The sequence below is a fragment of the Empidonax traillii genome, unplaced genomic scaffold (genome assembly GCF_003031625.1).
Source record: "Empidonax traillii isolate 1590-97213 ecotype Southwest subspecies unplaced genomic scaffold, ASM303162v1 scaffold767:size301186, whole genome shotgun sequence".
Taxonomy (NCBI): Eukaryota; Metazoa; Chordata; class Aves; order Passeriformes; family Tyrannidae; genus Empidonax; species Empidonax traillii.
This window is the reverse complement of record NW_020955960.1, coordinates 2,182-22,777: the sequence shown is the minus strand read 5'-3', so window position 1 is coordinate 22,777 and position 20,596 is coordinate 2,182. Positions and strand designations below refer to the sequence as shown.

The 20,596-nt window shown below is 43.8% G+C and overlaps 1 long non-coding RNA gene across 1 annotated transcript; it reads right to left on the bottom strand.

Annotated features, from left to right (window-relative positions):
- Positions 1-7,800: 7,800 nt before the first annotated feature.
- LOC114066510 lies at positions 7,801-9,910 on the bottom strand. Its single transcript, XR_003573194.1, has 2 exons — positions 9,795-9,910; positions 7,801-8,743 (listed from the first exon to the last, which is right to left on the bottom strand). It is a non-coding gene; the product is annotated as an uncharacterized LOC114066510 (long non-coding RNA).
- Between the last annotated feature and the right edge of the window lie 10,686 nt (positions 9,911-20,596).

Genomic DNA, 20,596 nt, shown 5'->3' with positions numbered 1-20,596 from the left:
AGGGCGAGAGGGACCGCGGTGGGGCATCTGCCGTGACCTCCCTGCTTAAGCAGAGTCATTTCGGAGCACGTGGCGCAGGATTGTGTCCAGACGGCTCCTGAGTATCTCCAGTGAGGGAGACACCACAAGCTCTCTGGACAATTTGTTCCGGTGTTTGGTCGCTGCACAATAAAGAAGTTCTTCCTCATGTTCAGGTGGAACTTCCTGTGCATCACTTTCTGCCCATGTTCCCCTCTCCCATTTCTCAGCACCGCTGAGCAGAGCCCGGCTCCAGCCTCTCGGCACCCTCCCTTCAGACACTTACGTGCATTGATGAGGTCCACTTCCAGGCTTCTCCAAGCTAAACAGGCCTAGCTCCCTCAGCCTTTCCTCATAAGAGAGATACACCAGTCCCTAAAATTAATTCATTCCCACTACTGTAGTACCATAGAGTCTGCTCCCCATGCAGAGGGTCAGCATCTTGGTTTTACAATGCCAAATTGTCCGTAAGTGGATCAGCTGGAGCGATTTACACACTGCGCGTGGCGAGAGCCAACACGGCAGCAGAAGTTTTAAGGAGCAAGAGAGGGCAGGCTCAGTCCCTGCTCTTCCAGCAATTCCCTTTCACTGACAGTCTCACACTGCACCTTTCACTGCATTTAAGTGGCGGCTAAAGCATTCTCCAAAACAGTTTCTGGATTTGCTGTGACACACAAGATGGATCGGCTAAAATACGCTTTTTCTCCCTTGCATTATTTTGTGCCTTTGAAGGATAATGCTTTGTGAACAAGTTCTCTTAAAAACTCCTTACAAATATGTACCAACAGTTTGCACATTATTCCCTGAATGATTTCATTGATATCTAGTAAAACTGCTGTTTGAACTATATATTTAAAGTATATATACAATTAATGTATCTGTAAATACACAGGTTAACTATGAGTTTTCACCTAATACAACCAGAATCCATCTCCTTCCATGAGTCCGCATTTTCCTTCTCAAAGACATTTTGCTTTTAGAGCTTTGATACTGAAGAATCTTAAAACTAGTGCAATTTCTATTCAAAAAGCACTCCCAGCCTAGGACCCTCACACTCAAGGAAGAGCGTAGAGGGTAGGTTTGGCATGCATTCCGCTGTCCTGCAGCCCTGTTCCCCCTTCCCATTAACACTACCTGGTACACTTGGCCTAATGTAGGAGATAGCAAGCCATGCTATTCAAAGCCATATGTATGAGATCAGAAACATTTTCTCTTGTAAACAAATTTATATCTTCAACTGACAGACTGACTGCTTTGTGGGAGCTCCAATCCATATCCCTGCAAGTTTATCTCCTTAAATCACTATTTCACTGTAGATTACCTCACTCTCTCGTGCTCCCACCATTGCAGCTTGTGACTGCCCAGCAAATGAGAGCATGCGAACTCCTTGAATATAGCTGATGACCACAGCTGTGTCATGGTGTAGCTTTCCAGGGTGAGAAAGCTTTGCAGTGCAGGGTTCCACCAAGGCTGATATGTTCCTGCAGACACCTTTGTGACTTCGGGGCCCTTTGCCATCAATTTTTAATAGTGCCAAAGGATGTGACAGCACTGGGGTACTTCAGTGCTACCACAGCACAGCAATTTTCTCCCTTGTTCATAGCTGGTTTCAGCATCCTCAGGCTATCATGTGCAGCGTGAGTACACCCTGGCTTTTATGTTTAAGATGCTGTCTAGATCTTCATGCTGCAAAGGACATTTAGACACTACCAGCTCAAAATCAGAATGATGAGGGAAGGAGAAGATGCATTCATTCAGCACAGCTGTGAGCATCACATGGGATGCACAGATACTGGCCCCACAGTAACCACTAGCAAAACTTTTTTATGGTCCAAAAAATCCTTCATATGCTTTTCTAGGAAAGAGGAGCATTAAATTACCTGTTCCCTCTACCAAAACCTCAACCTCTTTCCATCTCCATAAAACTCTGCAATTTTCTTTTGTAATCAGTACCAAACCCTGCAATTATGATCATTAATTTCAATGGCCAGAGGGAACAAATGTGCATTAATAATACAATTTTATTTTCCACAGACTAAACCCACAAATTATGTAGGGTCTTGTCACTTGAGACCATTCAAATGCTCCACTTCGAGCATGTGTTTAAGTGGCTGCAGAAATGAATGCCTAAGCAGGCAGGAAAAACATCATATTACTGACATTTTTTAATTCTAGATCAAAGTCAGTAGGGTGTTGTATTTTTCCATGTTGCTTGTGCATTTACGTGTGAATCGCAGTCAGTAGTGAGGATGGCCTGACTAAAACTTTACTATCAATTTTTCCTCACAGATTATACAGCCATATTTATATAGCCATATTTATGCCTTATGTGGATTTACTGAGAGCTCAGCTATTCCCTTTTGCCTGGGTGCAGAGCACAAGCCAGTGTCGGAGGCAGCTTGGACAATTTAGCAGCTGAAATCCCGTTCCCACAGTCCTAACCCTCCTGTTTTCAAATGCATAATAAAAAGATTAGCTGTGCAGATCAGGCTGATGCTATTTAAGCACCAAGAGGCATATGGTTCTCATTGTTAGCCAATTTCAAACACACAAATGTGATTTATTTAAATTTTAACACGTGGTTCTTGGGCTGTCATATACAGACTATAAATCCAGATCAGTGAACTTTTTAAAAAGCTTTAAAGCAACTAAAAAGAAGTTGATAGTATCAAGTGCTACAGGGAGCTTTGTCTCCTTCTCCTTACCCCACTGAGTACCCTGGTAACACGTCTCATTCTTAAACAGGATGTTTTGACATTGTTAAAAAGCGTTCTGTTAATGTTTTCAAAGTCTTCCATTTCAGCCCAAAATCTACTGTGCCATGTAAATTCCAAATCCTTATGTGCAATTCATCAGCAGGCAATAGATCAGATAAGTTATTGAAACAGCTTCTGTGTCATCTGCATATTTTAAAGGTCACTTTGCTACTGATGAGAAGAAAACTGCAGGATTCACTCTCACAGAGAGAAGCTAATTGCTCAACATTCCATGTAAGTATACTCAGACTCTTCCAAGCTGTTCATTACCATTTTTACCCTGACTGTAATGGAATTATTTAACATTTAAAACCATCAGACACACTCAAACACAAAGCTCTGCAGACATCACTGCATTTAAAATGTCGCTTCTTCAAGTGCAATAGACCAAATAGTGGTGTTCATTTTCCATTTTACATCCAGTCAGAAAACCACTATTGCAGCAATTTTTGCATTTCCCAAGTCCATTGCAAACACTTAGATGTCTGTCATACAATATAGCCTTTGTAGTATTGACGTCCCCCCCTCCCCCTTTTTCTGTCCATCACTCATAGCCTCGGTGCCAGTTTATATCAATATATTACCTGCTTCTCTCTCTCTCGCCTTTGTTTGCTGGTTTCTGTAAGCCAAGCCCTGGCATCTGTGAGTCCTATGTTTGACAACAGCGAGCTATTCAATACTTCATTTACACCACATGAGGGTGTTCCAAGCTGTGTACGATGCCAGAGTCAATCTGGAAATCCTCTCGTTTGGAAAGGAACCAAGGGGCAAACAGATACATTATTTTTCCTCTGATTAAAACTCTTATGAGGGCAACCTGATACAGGAAACTGAAAGAAAAGAGATGAAACATCACAGGCTAGAAAACAGCTGGAAGAGTAGTTTTAAAGACTTAATCGGATGTTCCCTGAAATCAAATAATCTTTACTGTGGACTTCCCTGAGCTTTGTCTTGTCTTTAAGGAATAATTCTAAATATAATATGAATTGATATTATTTCCATTAAAATCTCCTTAGGGGGGATTAAGTAATCGTTATTCCCCTGCAGAGCTTTTCAGGAGCTTTTCATTGGCTTATTGCTCAAAGTTAATTGCCAAGTCAGGAAGAATTACTTACAAACATAAACAATAAATAATAAAAAAATTATTCTCTTTTGTATACTGCTTATTCTGGAGTGTGCACAGATCTTTCTAATGTTTGACAGCTCTGTTAAGTGACGGCAAAGGCTACACAAGGTAACTAATACCCTGTGCGGGTTAACAGGCATAATTTCTGTGCACAGCTTCGTAAAACAAACACATACATTAAAACAAACCCAGAGGTTTTCAGCAGCTTTCAACACAGCTGCAACGAGGGAAACACCTCCCTAAAAGAGAAAACTCTGTGGGTCCTTATTAAGAAGGGCTGTTTTCCCAGGAAATCCCAGATGGCAAAGCCTATTATCAGCAATTGCTATCTAATGAGTCTGGCTCTGGGATGGCCAGGCAGCCTGCTGTCTCCCACAGCCCTGTGTTCTCCCACAGCCTGCTCCCCGGCACTGCCACACCTCCACCTGCATTCCAACGACTGGAACACACCGTGCAAACCATAGGGATGCTTCTTAAATAAACAAGCCAAGCTTAATAATTTCCGGGACCAAAAGGTGACTTGTAAGAGAAGCCATTGCAGTGCAGTTTAAAGAGGACGCGTGATTCAGAGTGAGGCAAAAGGTAATGCAGGAGGCTTTGTGTCCTGACAGGATAGCTGTCAGGTGTGCCAGGAGCAGGGCGTCCTCTTAGTCAGTCGCAGCTGCGCCCTCCACTGTCGGAGAGGTGGAAACCAGGCAGAGGCTGAGGACGCCAGCCTGCCCCACGCACCCTGTGGGCTTGGTGCTGGCAGCCTTTCCCAGCTCTGTCAGCAGGGCCCAGAACCACCTGGATGCAACCAGCAGGAATACAAGCCAGGGAGCACTGGGAAAAGTCTCTCACTCCACTGAAGTCCCCAGGCCCTGCCAGTGACATCACAAGGCACAATAGTAACTGAAAACAAATCCTGAAAACAATTCCTTGCTTTTGTCCTTTTTTTTCTTTACTCTACAACATTTACCATCTCCTCAGAAGCAGATGGAAACCACTTTTGCATAAAACCACCTTGCTGCTCAGCTTTCCTGTGTGTTGCTTTTACAGCTGTGTAATGCACGTATTAAAGACCACATACAGCACACCCAGCTAATTTCACAGTATTACATTACATGTTATACATGACCTCAGATTCTGACTCAGGTCTGCTGTACAGATTTCACTGTGTCATGGATTTGCATTTAGCAACGTGACACTGTGGTTTTGGCTGGGGTACAGTTCATTCTCTTCATAGTAGCTGGTGTGAGGCTGTGTTTTGGATTTATGACAGAAACGGTGTTGATAACACAGAGAGATGTTTTGGTGCTTACACATTGTCAAGTCCTTTTCTGCCTCTCAACCCCCCACACCAAGGAGTGGGCTAGGGGGGCACAAGAAGCTGGGAGGGGACAGTGGGGACAGCTGACCCCAACTGATGACAGGGATATCCTACACCATATGGTGTCATGTTTGGCATGTAAAATAGGAAAGAAGAAGGAAGAGGGGAACATTAAAAGCGACACTGTTTTGCGTTCCCAATTCACCATTATACACAATGGAGCCTGGCTTTCCTGGAGATGACTGCCCATGTGAAGTTGTGAATGAATTCCATGTTTTGATTTGCTTGTGTGCAGCTTTTGCCTTCCCTATTAAACTGTCTTTACCTCAGCCCACGAGTTTTCTCACTTTTACTGTCCCAGTTCTCTCCCCATCCCACTAGTTGAAGTGAATTGCCAGCTGGGGTTAAACCACAACAAACATTCAAGACTCTCTTATAAAATCTTTTCTGTACCCACACAGCAAGCTTTGAAAATTTTACTCTTACAGAAAAGCTTTTATCTAACACTCCCATAGCCATCTTCAAGCATCTGGTAACTTGATCTGGGCCGAATTATTGCAGGGTTGACAGAACCCAAGTCCAAGCTGAATGATTCCAGCCTATATACAGTGGCAGCTGCTGCCAAAAATAATCACAGAATCAGAGAGGGGTTTGGGTTGGAAGGGATCCCTAAGTTATCATATAGTTTCAACCCCCCTTCTATGGACAGGGACACCTTCCACTGGATGAGGTTGCTGAAAGCCCCATCCAGCCTGGCCTTCAACACTTCCAGGGATGAGGCAGCTGAGGTTGCTGCAGTCAAGTGCTTAATTTTTTTTTTTTTTTTTTTTTTTGGGGGGGGGGGGGGGGGGGTGTTTTTTTTTTTTTTTTTTTTTTTTTTTTTTTTTTTTTGGGGGGGGGGAGAGTTGGTTTTGTTTGTTTCTTTTGTTGTGTTTTTCCTCTTTAAAACAGGGGTTAATTTTGAACCTACCGCAATTCTTGAGTAAACTGTATGTTACATGCTTATCCTGGTGCGGAGCAGGTGGAGTCAAACAGAGATATAAACTATCCTACTCGCAGTTTAGCTGCAGAAAACCAGGAGGATGGGGGCGGCCGGGGGTGCGGATTTCCTCTTCCAGGTCTCCCGATTCCCTCTCTGAAGCCGCATGGGAGTGCAGGGACCCTCCTTGTCCTCCGGGCAGGCAGGGGCCATCTCCGCATCTCGCGCTGATCCTGGCGGGACGGTGCGGGACGGAATTGTTCGGGATGGGATTGTTGGGGACGGGACGGGGCGGTGGCGAGCGGGCCCCGCTCCCCGGCGCTGCCGCTCCGCCTGGTGCTCAGCAGTGGGATCGCGGCTGCGCTGCCTCGGGTGCGTCCCCAGCGCGGGGGGCTCCCTGGAAAACCTCCCGGAGAGGCTGGAAGCGCTCCTCAGCCAGCCGGAGTCCCTCGGGGATCGTCACCCTGCTCATCCCCATTTGCAGAGGCGGCAGCAGCCGCGGCAGCAGGAGCATCCTTCGAGGATGGGCGGGTCGGGGAGGGGCGCCCGCCGCAAGCAGCGGAGGCACACCCTGAGCACTGTTAAGGGTCGGAGGAAATATCCTCGGCCAGAAGCAGCCGTGGGGATTAAAATATCCGAGATAATAAAATAACCTCCTTCGACTGCTATGCTACGGGCAGTCATCCTCATCTAAGGGCAAGGAGGAAAGTCTTGGCTCTCCACACCCCTTCGAATATTGTTACCCTTCTGGGTTTTGTTTGTTTGTTTGTGGAGGTTTTTTGTTTGTTTGTTCACTGGTTTTTCCCACTTTCTTTTTTTAAGGACAAAAAGCTGCCTTCTTTTTCAGTGATGGGTAGTATGACAAAAGTTAAGCTACTTTGCTTCTACTACCCCACACAGACAAGAAACACTCAAATTAACATTGAGCCTTTCATGCATGCAAGGTCAGTGTAGTTTTGTAGGACAGAAAATGTTTTCAGTTCAGCACAGATGACAGATTTAGGACTGGTTGTACTGTAAGATAAATAATACAACAAAATACTCTAAAAAGGGCTGTTAGATCATTCCTTCCAGTAAGTAATTCATTCAATCTAAATTCCCGGGAAATACAGTGCTCTGAACCCTGACACTCATCGACCAGCATTTAGCAGTAAATAAAACAAATCCCATTCCTAAATCAGAATATCAATTTTGAGCCTGACATGATTGAATTTTAGCTGATTTGCATTAATTACAGAAATACCATTCTGGTAACAATAAATTTTCAAACAAGCTTAGAGGGCCTTTTTCTTGGCTGCCTGAAGGTAATGTAGGACCACGCTGCTTTAGATTTGGTACCTTGCATTAGTGATCACACAGCTGCTGACCTGGCTGAGAACTGTACAGCGGGAGCTGAGCCAATCCCACCCTCTGCACCATCACTTATTCATTAGTGTCAATGCAAGGGAATATGTAGCCCAGGTAGGACAGGGGTAAGACTGGATCACCTCTTTCACAGGCTTAAGCCACCTGGGAAACTTCCCCTGAGGTCTTGAAAGATAGCAAATGACAGAAACTCATTAAGACCAAAGGAGAAGAAAATTATTATATTCCTTTTTTTTTTTTCATTTTCCTTAGTGGGTATCAAAAATATAATTCCACAAAAACAGACTCAAATGTAAGCACTGTTTCAGAGGCAAAGCACTTCTAAAAGGATTAGAATTTTCTATTATCTTTAAGCTCATTGTTCACTTCAGTCCTCAAGTCTCTGGCCCACAGGTGGCTTGTGCATGAGCCCAAAGTTGACTGTTTTCTGTGATTTCACCAATGACAACTGAATCTTCTTCACAAACACTTGCACCAGGCCTGCACCATGACCTTTCATCTCACCAACCCCTCCACATGATCCTGTGCTGCAACCCCGTGCTGAGAGATGCAGATATTTTCTTTCTGTATAAAATGCTGATTGTTTTTTGTTTGGTTTCAAGGTGATAGAAAATACTAAGTTGGTCATGTTAGTCCACAATTGAAAAAAATAATTGCAAGAACGACTCGTGTAGGTATCAAAAAACTTGTGTGAAGCCACTGTAACCGTGGTGTCCATACAGCAGAGCTGTCATCTCTATGCACTCAGTAAAAGAGAAGCTTCAGCACTCTTCAGTCAGGCTGGAGGAGTGATGTGTTAATCTGCTCCCATTAAAAAGACAGGAAATTCCCAGTCGATCACCTAATTCAAATGAAGCACGTGTAATCTCACGGTGACACAACGGTGTTAACGTAATGCATACATGGAGATAGACAGGATGAAGTGTCCTAAGGAATGCTCAGCTTCCAACAGTAATGTCATGTAGGCACTCTGAATTTTAATATGGGTCATTAACACCCAGCTCCTGCAGTCACTGTTCTAAACACAGAGCTTTTTAATTGTGTCAGTCTTCTGCAAGCTACACGAGGGGTGTAGGCAATGTTACAGGTTTTCTAGTTCGTGGCAGGATGGGGCAGTCCCATCAGACTCCACCATGGAGGTGTACTTTATTGGAGGTGGTGGTGGCTTGAAAGATGGAGGTCTGTTCATACTGAAATAGAGGAGAAAAAAGGCACTATCACACAAAAACTGCATAAAAGACAGTTGTAAAATGATCACAGGAGGGGGTAGATTGACACTAAGAGCACCTGACATTAGCTCTTACATACTGCAACTTCCCTGATTCTGTTTTATAACCCCAGCACACCTCCTGGTACTCATTTGGCTTTCTCAGCTCACACCTCGTAATTTTACTTTATTCATGTTTTAAAAGAACAGAACATGGTTCTGATGAACCATTCAAAACCAGAGGTCTTTTGCTCACACTAATCTCTGAGGGTGTATTTAATGACTTGTAACTCCTTTTTTGGTCAGTTTATAGGTCAAGATAAATAAAGGTCCCATCCCAAATCACTGAAAAAAAATCAACCCTGTTTTCCCCTTCTATATACAGGATTTGTAGCTGTGTTTTGAAAGGGTTTTCTAGAATGATAAATGATTCATTTTCACCATGAATTTTCCAATATTTTAGTAATGTTAGTCAGATTGAAAATAATTGTCTCCTAGATACTACTTTTACCAGTAGATCTCTGAGTGTGTTAGTAGGGAATTAAACTTTGGTAATAATTACAAACTCAATGCTTCTTTGACTGGGATTAAGTTTCAGGTATCCTACTTTCACATATATTATTCACAACTCAAATAGAGCTGCCCTAGAAGTACAATTTCATTAAAACATGTCCTCAAGTCACCATGGAAAATGAGAGAGCAAAAGCAGCTGGCAGGGAGGCTAATAGAAGTGGAGGGCTCTGGGGACAAAAATTGACTGTTATTCTTCCCTTACACCCTGAAGCTGCACTGCAGCTCTTTTCTTAAAGTTTATTTTAAAGATAACCCACAAAACAGATGAAAGGACTGAAAACACTCCACTTTTCATATTGCTATATGAAAAAAAATAGCATTACCAATCCGTGTACTTAAAGGCCTCGTGTCCTGTGAGTCGTCTCAAACGAAAAGGTGTGAATCCAAATAGCTGGGTTAGAGTTTGTGCTGCCCACTGTGCCCCGCCTCCCACCCCTGTGGCTCCCCTCACTTGTACTTACATCTCTTTCTGGTACTGACACCATTTCCTGATGCCCACAGCTATTAGGGAACTGCAGAGGAGGAGCAGGACGGCTACCACTGCTGGCCAGGGGAAGCGACTGGTGTTTGTGTTCCTCTCATCTGTAAGGGACATACCAATCAGAGCTCATCCCAACGTCCTCAGAGAGGAGGGAAATCTGGGCTTGCTGCCTGGGCACATTTGCTCCCCCCAGCACAGTACTGGTGTCAGTACAGCCCCAAATCACCACCATACCGTCACGTTCCCAGGCTGAGGATCCCAAACTCTGGCTGTTGCAGCTCTGATTTATGGACTTAACCCACTTTTGTTCTGACTCGGTTTGGGAGCTGGTTTCAGCCACCCATCAGTTCACATGATGAGATAATTCAGGCACAGTCCAGCAAGCATTTCATCCAAAACCCATTGGCTTTCTCTGTTCCCCTGTGAGCTTCTCTGTGAAGAGGAAGCAATTCACAGCTGGGCACAGCTACCCACCACAGCTGTCCTTCCCAGGGGGTTATTTTTCACACCATTGACACCAAATCCTGCCAAAATGTCTGTCCAAGGGCTCAGCTGCATTTTGGGGAGAGCTGTTGTTGGTGATGCAGCTTCCCTGCCCCCTTCCACCCTCTCCCCACCACAGTGCTTGGATCACCCCCTACCCCCTTCTGCATAGCCACCCTTGGGGGTGCTGGTGGCTGACAGAGGTGCCCTCAGGGTCCTGGGTATGGAGAAGGGGAGAAGGAGCACAGTACTCCTCCAGCTGCTGTGGAGGGTGCAGCAGTGGCCTGGGTGCCAGAGGGGGCTGGAGCACAAGGTCCCTGGGTGATACAGCTTGGTGTCACCTCCCTCTGCATCACACACCTGTGCAAGGCTGGCTGTACTAGTACGTCACCCAGCCTGGGTCTTGCCCACTGTGGCAGCCAGTGCCATGGCCTGGCACCAAGTCCACCACACCACAGGAGCCATAAGATTTCCCTGGGGCACAAGAGTGTGACTGGAAGAAAACATGCACTGGAGCTTTGCTTGCACATGGAGGCTGGAATGCCAAAAGCCTGTGACAGGCTGCAGTGTGAAGACACAGCAGCTGTGACTCCTTTTTCATTTCTTTTCCCTTTTTTGAAATCCCCTGGTCAAATGAACATGATGCTCCAGGTTTTGTGCTTCTGCAATGGCATGCTGAAAGAAGAGGATTTGTAGGATAATGTCTCACCAGTACTGTTGAGTAGGCTGCTGGCAGTAAAGAAATCTTTCCCTTTGGTAACTGAAATTGTCTGGTCTGTGATTCTGTAGAACAGATTACCTAAAAAGGTATGGGCACAGAACATTTTTAGTAACTTTTTTTTTAAATGAAGATTATCTTTTGAACCCACTGTTATTCACCTTGCTGAAAACTGGAAATCAAATTCCAGAATCAGGGTGTCAAAATTCTCTTGGCAAGATGCCTACAATTTTGGCCTAAAGCCTGGTGTTAGAAAAAAATGTGCTTCTATCAAATTAAAGAATATTAGAAGGAAAGGAAGGGAGGAAGGAATGAAGGAATGAGAGAAGGAGGGAAGGGAGGGAGGGAGGGAGGAAGGAAGGAGCGAGGGAGGGAGAAAGGAGGGAGGGAGGGAGAAAGGAAGCAAGGAAGGAATCCATTAGAAAACACCTTTTAAAATGTTACAGCAAGCCAGCACTGAGCTGTGCAGTGGTCTGGGAGAATGATAAGCTCTTTACCTCTTTGATGGTAATGAAAAACCTAAAGATATTAAGTGGCTTAGCAGCAGCACAAAGAGTCTGCCTTTGTCACAGCTCAGCAAAACCTCAGTCTCCTCTGTCAAGTGCTGTGTCTGAACCGCAAAATAATCTATCATCTGTTTGTAGGCAGTACTTTGCCCTTCCTAATAGAGCTAAGCTACCTGTGTCTGAATTGGTGCTGCCTAAGGATACGTTTCTGTTTTTTCTAGCCACCTCCATGTTCACAGCTTCCGAAATAATACCTAAAATACACAACTAGACAATGGCACAGCATTTCCAGAGCTGCCGCGGCACTTACCGTGTGTCAGGGTTGTATTCTCAGAGGAGTGAGTGGCATTACTGAGGCTCTGTGGAGATTCCGTGGTGGAATCATTCAAATCTGTACAAAAAGAAATAATGTCCTTCAATTATCTTCCAAGCCTGTACCTGTGACTGCTTCATTAGGCTCAGTTGTGTCTATTTTGTACTCTTGGCCTTTCTCTGATGCAAACAGCAAATGAAATAACAGGAACCTGAAAGTCTCTGGTAATTGCTGATTTACAAATCCAAGAAAAAAAACAAAACCTCTGTTTAAATGATATGAATGAAACACCAGACAGAACCAGGAAAATCTTTTTCTTATTAGATGCTGGCTTTGATTGAAATTGAACACTGAAGTGTGTGTGTGTATATAGATCTATCTAGGTATGTATGTGTGTATGCTGTAAAAAGCCCAATGAAAACCTGTCCAAATTTAGGGCGCTCTAAAAAGTCACTGAGACTTTTGGATATTATTTCAGTTCTTTTCTTCTTGCTCATTAGGTGTTAAATTTTATGTGAACAAGGATGACAGATCTGGCATTTCATAAAGTTATATATATATTTAAAAAAAAAAAGCACATACACTTAGAGATTGCCTAGCACTGTGCTCTTTACAGCACACTGATGAGCACTACTTATTCTTATTTACATAATGGCTTGTGTTAGAGCCTCAGACGACTGAAATGATAATGGCAATCGCTGTTGTAGGAGCCCAGTGGCCCCAAGAGAGCACAGGGACACATGTTGGTATGCCTCAGCAGGCTCACTGGTGCCCCTGTGCTCTGAAATTGCCCCTCAATTACAGCTGCTGGACTGAGGAGCCTTCAAGGCCATTATCTCTTAGCCGGTGGTCAGGCAGGCACAGGAGTAGGGAAGCAATGGCAGGGATGTGGGGATGAGTGGTGCGATGCACGGTATATCCTGCAAATATTAGTGTAATTCAGCATGCTTTTAGCAAAGATTGCCACCAGCAAGCTGTGCAAGAGAGGAATTGTGAAGCACTAGAAGTTGTCACAAGGTTGTGGTCTAAATGTGTGGTTGTGGGTTGTACGTGGGTAAATAAGCGCTGGCGTGTTACCAAAAATATATTCAGAAAACGGGAAGCGGCTGCTACGTTTGCACTTCAGCCAAAAGATGACTCCCATGCAAACACAAAAGCACACTGACAATTCCTGCCTGCTCCAAAAGCACAAAGACAAACCAAGATTTAAAAAAAAAAAGTCACTTTGGGCTTCTTGCTGCTAAGCAGAGATTTTCTAAAGGGAAAGACTTCTGAAAAAATGTACACCTTAGGGTGTTTTTTTTATTGATTTATTGATCTTTAATGAGGCTGCCTTTCAATGTTCTATTAGCCAGCCTTTATTGCTCCACATTATCTCATTATTTCATTGCTACTCTGCGATTTTATTTAGCTTCTGTGGTAATTTATTTCATCTATAAACTACCTTCAGTACTTACTACATTTGCCTAGCAACTCTCTCAATTGTAATGTTATTAAAATAAATGTGTCTAATGAAACCAGGGTACTCAAATGTTTTTTCATTCTTCTTTTGCCACTGCAGATCCTTGACAGCTTGGAAACTCGGGCTTTTGTCTTCTAACTCAGCGGAATTCAACAGGGAAACTGTTTCTCTGAAGTACTGAAAAGCTGGTACAAGTGACTCCACCTGACTTTTGGCCTCTGCTCAGACACAACTTTACCATGTTTAGTAATGTCGTGGTTTTGCAGCTGAAAATAATGACCACAGAGCTAATGCTCTCAGGAAAGGAACCTCAAACTGAGGACCTGGGGACTTGCTGCTCCACTTTTTGCAAGATTCTTCGGGCTACTGTAGATTTGTGACCCAGCGCTTGCTCAGGCAGTGCCACATTTTCACTTTGCAGCCCCCACAGTTGACTTGGTAAGTCCCCTGTCACAGCCCTATGAAGCAAAGGGGGACACATCATCTACTCACGTGCAGTTGTCAAACTCTCACTTAATGCCGTGGCGCTGGTACAGCACTTTGTCTCTGCTCTGGAAGTCAGTGCTCCTGCTGAAAAACACACAGGCTTGTAAAAATTGCTGTAGGGAACCGTACTGCTTGCTTTTTTCATTTTCCCTGTCTTTCTTCCCTGATCCTGACTAATAAGGTCAAACAGTTGTAGCCCACTACTTGAGATGCTGGCTGCCCTCACACAAGCACTACACAACTCCGTTTGAAAGCCTATCACAGGCTAGAACCTTGACTGAGATAGGTGAATAAATTTTGACAAGACATTAGGAGCATTTTTGTATTTCAGCTTAGTTTCAGGTGGAGCTCCACAGCCTCAAGTGCACTGGCTTGTTTTGTCCTGAAGCCGGCGCAGCAATAAACAAAAATACATAAATCAGAATCTAGACAGGATGTCACCAACTCCAGGGAAACAAAACTGTTTTCCCAACTAGCAAAGGGAAGTTTTGAAGAAGTTAGGGTACAGGAGTCAAACCTGCAATGTCTGATGCCAAAAGGCAATTTCACATTTTTGTTTAAGCTTTTTTTTTTTTCAAGTGATAAGATTTCTAGAGCTCAGCTAGCTATTTATCTGATATTTAAACACAGATGGTGGCTAACAAGTAGACCTCTATTTTCCCCAAAGAACTATTTCACATTTACTAAAAAGAGTTCATCTTTCTTAAAAACTGTCTCATTTTTGGAAAAAAATATAATTAAGCCATCTAAACAAACCTGAGAAGGTGAAATGCAGCTGTAACCCATCACTCAAAGCCTGAGCATCTCTGGGCTCAGACACAGAGCTATCGTGGAAGCTAAGCAAAGACCAGGCTGCAGTTTTAACAGCCTTGGTTTTGTTTTCCCTGCTCCTGCTCTTGCCTCTCTATGTCCACTCTTCCCTTGAATCCATTCCCAGATTTCTCTTAGATTTTCATTAAAAACTTGCAAAATAACAGGAACTGAACCAAACCAGTAGACTAAAACAGCAGGATTGGACTTGGCATCCTGACTCAGCTGCAGCCCAGAGGATTTGCTCAAGTAGCTGATGGTGGCACCAGTGTGAGAACCAGCAGTGAGCCAGAGAGGAGCAGCACTAATCCCAGGCTGGCATACTGCAACTGCCACGCGTTGGGAGCATTGGTTAAAAGGCAGTTGTTTCCTGGGCTACTTACAGAAGATAAATGGCTCAGCTCCAGCTTTCATTATGCCTTTGACCTCATGCCTCCTCAGCCAGTGAAGATGTATAATTCAGCGAGGAGAATCTTCTCTGTTCACTTTGTATATTTATAGCCTTTGTCATTAAATTTTTTGTTGAGACAGAAGGGCTTTCAGCCCACTTGGACAAGCAAGTTTGCTGTTCTGCTCTCAACCAGGCAAGTGTCTCTGCTTTGGGGGTAGGGACGGCAGCAGGAGACGCAGCAAACTTTCATTTCAGTGCCACTGCAGTCTGTGTTCCTGCCTTGGCATATGTCTAGCTGGCTTCTGTGTGCCCCAGGGCTTTATGTTGAGTGATTCAACTCCCACAACGAAGCCTTGTGTTTAGTGTCTTCCTGCAGTATTACCCCCAACACTGCCCTTCACATTGCCCTCTTATCTCTGCTGGAGAGTAACTTTAAGGGGAGGTTGCAGGGTTGAATACACAGCCCAGGAAGGACAGTCAATGCCCCACAGGCTCATAAAAGTTAGTCTGTTGCAGTCCATTTTTTTTTTTGTTTTGTTTTGTTTGGGAGAACAAGGCTTCTGCAAACACTACTGGCCAAATCTGCTCTTGCTAGTGGCTTCCTCCATGGTGGATCATTCCTGAGCCAAAGCTGTGGTGCTGTTAAGGAGAGGAACAACAGCTTGCCACTTTGCCTCCTCCTTGTGCTGCCTGCACTGCGGTTTTGCATGTGCTTCTTTGTGTTCAGTGACAAGTGTGTGCCACGTGTGTGTTTTTTCAGGAGCCATGGTGGTGAGCACACCTCTCCTTGCTGCCCCAGCACCTTTCCATCTGCTGCTTAAAAAACAGCCAGTCCTACAGGGATCAACATCTGGGCTTCAAAAGAAAGACTTTAAAGAAAAGGGTGTTTGCAGACAGGCTGAGCTGCAAGAAAATGCACTCTGCTGGGACTGGTGGGCATTAACCCTGCATTTTGAGACCCAAAGGTAGGAGGTTCTCAGCTTCATCTGCTCTTGATTCAGGCTGCTGCTGCTGCACTGTCCAGCTGCTGGTCCATGTACCTCTCCCTGAGGAAGAGAGGTTAAACCCTCCCAAGTGTTACCCTGCCCTCCACTGGCCTCGGTGTTGCCAGCTCAAAGAAGAAATTACTGAGTTATCTGTTGTAAATATTTTGTTTATTTTTGCTTTGTATTTGGAATTCTGCACTCTGATGTTTGGGTTGCACTTTTGCTAGCTCTAATGTAATTCTCTTTTGGTATGATACTTAATTAAAGAGAATAGGTATTCTTTCTAAACAACATAATAACACTAATTAATATATACTCGATGTCTGTTTAGTTGCCGAATTTAATGCATATATCCTAAATGGAGCATTAAAAAAGGTAAAATCAAGACAGCATTTTCTCATATATTTACTTTTGAACTGTGGTTACACTGACTGTGGTTAGTATACTTTCTAGTGTATAATGCACTGGGAAAAGCCTTCAGGAGACAGTAAATTGTTTGCTACCATTGCAAGATGGTTATTGTGTTTATGTGTCTTTTTCCTAAGTTTTTGAAACAACAGAGAAAACATTTTGGCTTAATTGATTACCTTTTGCTGTGGAAGCAGGAGCCAAGTTTGCTTGACTTGTGAAATCCAGAGAGGCCAAAGATGTCGACTGGGGCTCTAAAGACAAACAGATTACATGGTATCATATTTAGCTGATGGGTTCTTTAGAAAATAGTATTAATAAATCATAAAACAACCTAGATCGAAACTTGTGGCAGCTGTTGGGTAAATTTAGACTCTGCAGCAGAAATTCTTTTGTCAGACTAAACTTTCAAAACACATCCCACAAACTCAGGGGGCACTCACAGATGGTTGATGTTATTAATACTGGCCCTTTCCCCTGGGCTGGCTGGGGACATCACTTATTTATGTTTTTATGCATAGGGTACAGTCTTAGTGCTGTGGGATGGAACACATACTTGATGGTGGTGCTCCCCTGTTTATCCAGGGCCTTTCCAGAAATGGTCCATGACAACATGCCACAGCCCCATAAGCCCAGGAGATCACCTGTGGGTTTCCCTCTCCATTGCTAAAGAGAGTTTTATGTTGTTACCCATGTGCATGCTCTGGTAAAACAGAGTTAGCTATCTTACATAACTAACGAATGGCAATGAAATGCTGCTCTTGGATCAAGGAAAAGTGGTGGCTTTAACTTTTCTATCACGTGCACCTCTCTATCATAATAGGACAAATTTATTTACAGCTCTGTAGGCATCATATTCCATTTTATAAAATGCATAAGAATAACATGTAATATTCAGGATGCCATTTTACATGCTGTCCTAACATGACAGTTTTAGGAAGATTTCTGTCGGATCTCTGCTTGAATAACTTCACAGCTCACAAATTCCCACACAGCAGGACACAGGTACCGTCAGTACCAGAGCACACTGACCTTTCCCTGGCACACCTCTGGCTCTGTGTACTTGACATTTAAGCAGTGGTCAAGCAGAGATCTTACATATATTGTATAATGAAGGCTTCTATTTTTTTCCTCCTTACCTGAAGCAGTCATGACAGCTGATATAAGTGTTGAATTGCCAAGGTCTATAACAAATCAAAGCAAACAGCATAAGGAAGATGTTTATTCTGCTTTAGGAAAGCGAGTGATTTAAAGGTTCAAGAGTGAGAAAGTAGATCACACTTAATTTCCAAACAATCTTTCAATACACAACTCAGCTCAGTGGTCTGGAGAGGAACATGAAGCACTTGAGGTAACTGTGCTGTGAAATCCCTAGGGAAACAAAGGTTTTGGGGGAAAAATTTTGGAGCCCCTGGCACCTCAACTTAAAAAGCACAAGTGAATCACTGGGATTGATTCCGTACAAAGAGAGGCACCTTATCAGCACAGGTGTAAATAACATATATGACCTGGTGGTGGCACCTGCACAGCTCCATCCACGAGGCACTTCAGAGGCTGCAACTCTGACAGGAAACCTCAGAGACCCTTTGCACTGAAAAGTGCTCACTGAGTCCTCAGAGAAGAGGAGGGGGAGTTATTCCTTGTAATTAAAGAACTGTTCACCACCCAGACAAGTGTGGCAGAGACACCATCCTGCCCAAGCAGTATTTATATCCTGAGTTAGAGCTCTCTCACTTTTTTCAGTTGTTTACTCCTCAGGAGAAGAGGCAAAGTACTCCCTGAGTAGGTTAGGAGGATGGATTGTCTCCCCAAAGGGCTCCATGAAGAAGATAATCTATGGAATCTCACACACTCCATTAGAAAAACACATCTGGGAAGGCAGCCAGAAAGTACCTCTGTCTGGTTGGGCACGTGTGGAGGGCACTGGGTGGGAGCAACCCTCTCCAGATCACATCTTAGCATAACTAGGTAACTGTCAACTCTCCAGCTGCTTTTCTGTGCAAGCAGTTGTACTGCCTTTGACTGCTGCTTTTCCATTTGCATTTCATCTTAGCCTTACCTGCACTAGCAGGGATTTTGCAGTAGCTGGCTGACACAAAGGACTCCTCACCAAAGGTGCAGCAGGTCTGAAAAGCAGGGCAGTGGGCACCTTGAGGAGTGCCCAGCTCCCAGTGAGTTTCTGCAGAGTGTGCAGGGTGAAGCCGAGTGGTGACCTGATGCAACCTGCCGGGGTTCCTTTGAGAGATCACCTTGCAGAGGCTAATGGGAAATCAAGTCTCTCTCTCAGGGACCCCCAGTACCTGGGATGACTTTCCGGTGTGCAGTGAGGTATTGGCTGATCTCCCAGGGCTTGCCACAACCTGCACTTGCAGAAGTTGTTACACAGAAACCCACCCTTCCTTTCATGCCATCTGTCTACAAAATTTTTCTGACACACTCACGTAACCCACTGCTACAGCGCAGCTGCCTCCCTTGAGGAGCAGAACAAACTGCTCCAGGACAGACGTCTCCAAAGGGCCTCAGCTGAGGTGCGGAGGGAATATTTATCTGTCTGCAATAAGCTGATAATAAGACAAACTTGCAGGGGCAGAGCACAGATTTACCACATTTACACAAATTAAGAAACATTCTATCAGTTATTTAATTAGGGAAAAGTGTTAAGGATCTTGGCTGTGTACTTAAGCAGAAGGTAGAACCGTTAGCAGAGCTGTTATTTTTAATTATTAGTTCAGTGCTGAAAGACCTATATTCAAATGCCAGCTGAAGCATCAGAAATAACATTATGTGCCCCTCAAGGCTGGAGTTTAATTATGGTTGGTCTTAATTATAATAGATTACATCACCAAAATATCTGTTTATTGTATTTTCTCCTAAGTCATAGCTGCAGGAAAGGGTTTCTTGCTACCTATTTAGGGTAGTAAGTGTTACAACAGCTATAGGAATTTATAGACACCTCTAACACAACCCAGGTTATTTTCTTCTTCTCTAATTTATCCTACCTTCTGAAACCGGGGTGGTAAAAGCTTCAGATGAGGCTTCATTAGACTTATTGTCTGTGAAGAAAGAAAAGAGAAAGATGAAACCAGTTCTTTAAAGTAGTTATAAAGGCAGAAATTTAGTTTGGGCTTGTGTCATACTGTGCACCTTTGCAGAAGGCATGGCTGAGAATTAATGGGGTTCTTTCCTTTCTGTCATATCTAAATACATTAATGGTTTTATACCAAGTGAATCTATCTTAGCATTAGCATAACCTGCAGGCAAGAACTTAGACTGCTTTAATTGACTGCTCTCCAATTTGAAGATATTTCTACAAAACTACAAATTGGGTGAAATGAGTAACTTTGGAGAAATCAGTGATTTCTCTCCCTTCCCTCTGAAGCTATGTTTCCAGAGGACTCAGCCCTGGCTTTTGATGCAGTCTCACTTCGTGGAAAAAACATACCAATAAGCATATCCTCAGCCACAAGTGAACACAGCCGAGCTGCAAGCGGTTGCCAAGGTACATAATGTACCAGTAGATGCTGCTAAGGGGTCAGCAGCTCAGTCCTGTCGTCTGTGCAGCAAGGAGCATACATAATAATTATAATAATAATAATTTATAAAAAAAAAAGGTGTCACTATGCATTTGCACCTGAAGAGGAGACCTGCACAAGAAAGTGCTAAAGGAAATCTGTCAGATCTTCTCACCAGCCCCCCTGCATTCTCAGAAGTGCCAAAACCCTCTCTAATGCTGACTCTCCCACTTTCACCAAAAAGGCAGGAGAGTATTTATCCCCACTTCCCTAACCATGTAGCTAATCCTTATAGTACAGATTATAGGGGAGTTTCCGCATCATCCCAAAATGGTTCATCCTTTCGCAAGTTTCACTGAAGATGGATAACACAGCCCTGATATGAGGGTTTGGATTTCCAAGGAGCTGCGTTGCACACATGCAGAGTTTTTGCCACAAGTGCTCAGTGGGAAACACATGATTATAATAGCTCACTGGTGCCATGTGGCTATGCTAATCTATTTTTGGGTATGGGAAGTACAGCAAGATACTACCTAAACAAACAACAGGCATCTTGTGTTTGTGCAGGAGTTTCTTAGCTCATTTAGAGGCTGAAGCAAAGACTTGAGATAAAAAACCTGCCAGAAAGTTCAAGCTGTGAGATGAACTTGTACAATAAAGCTTCCTTACTCTTGGCATTTCTTCAGTATTTTAAAAAACAGAGAATA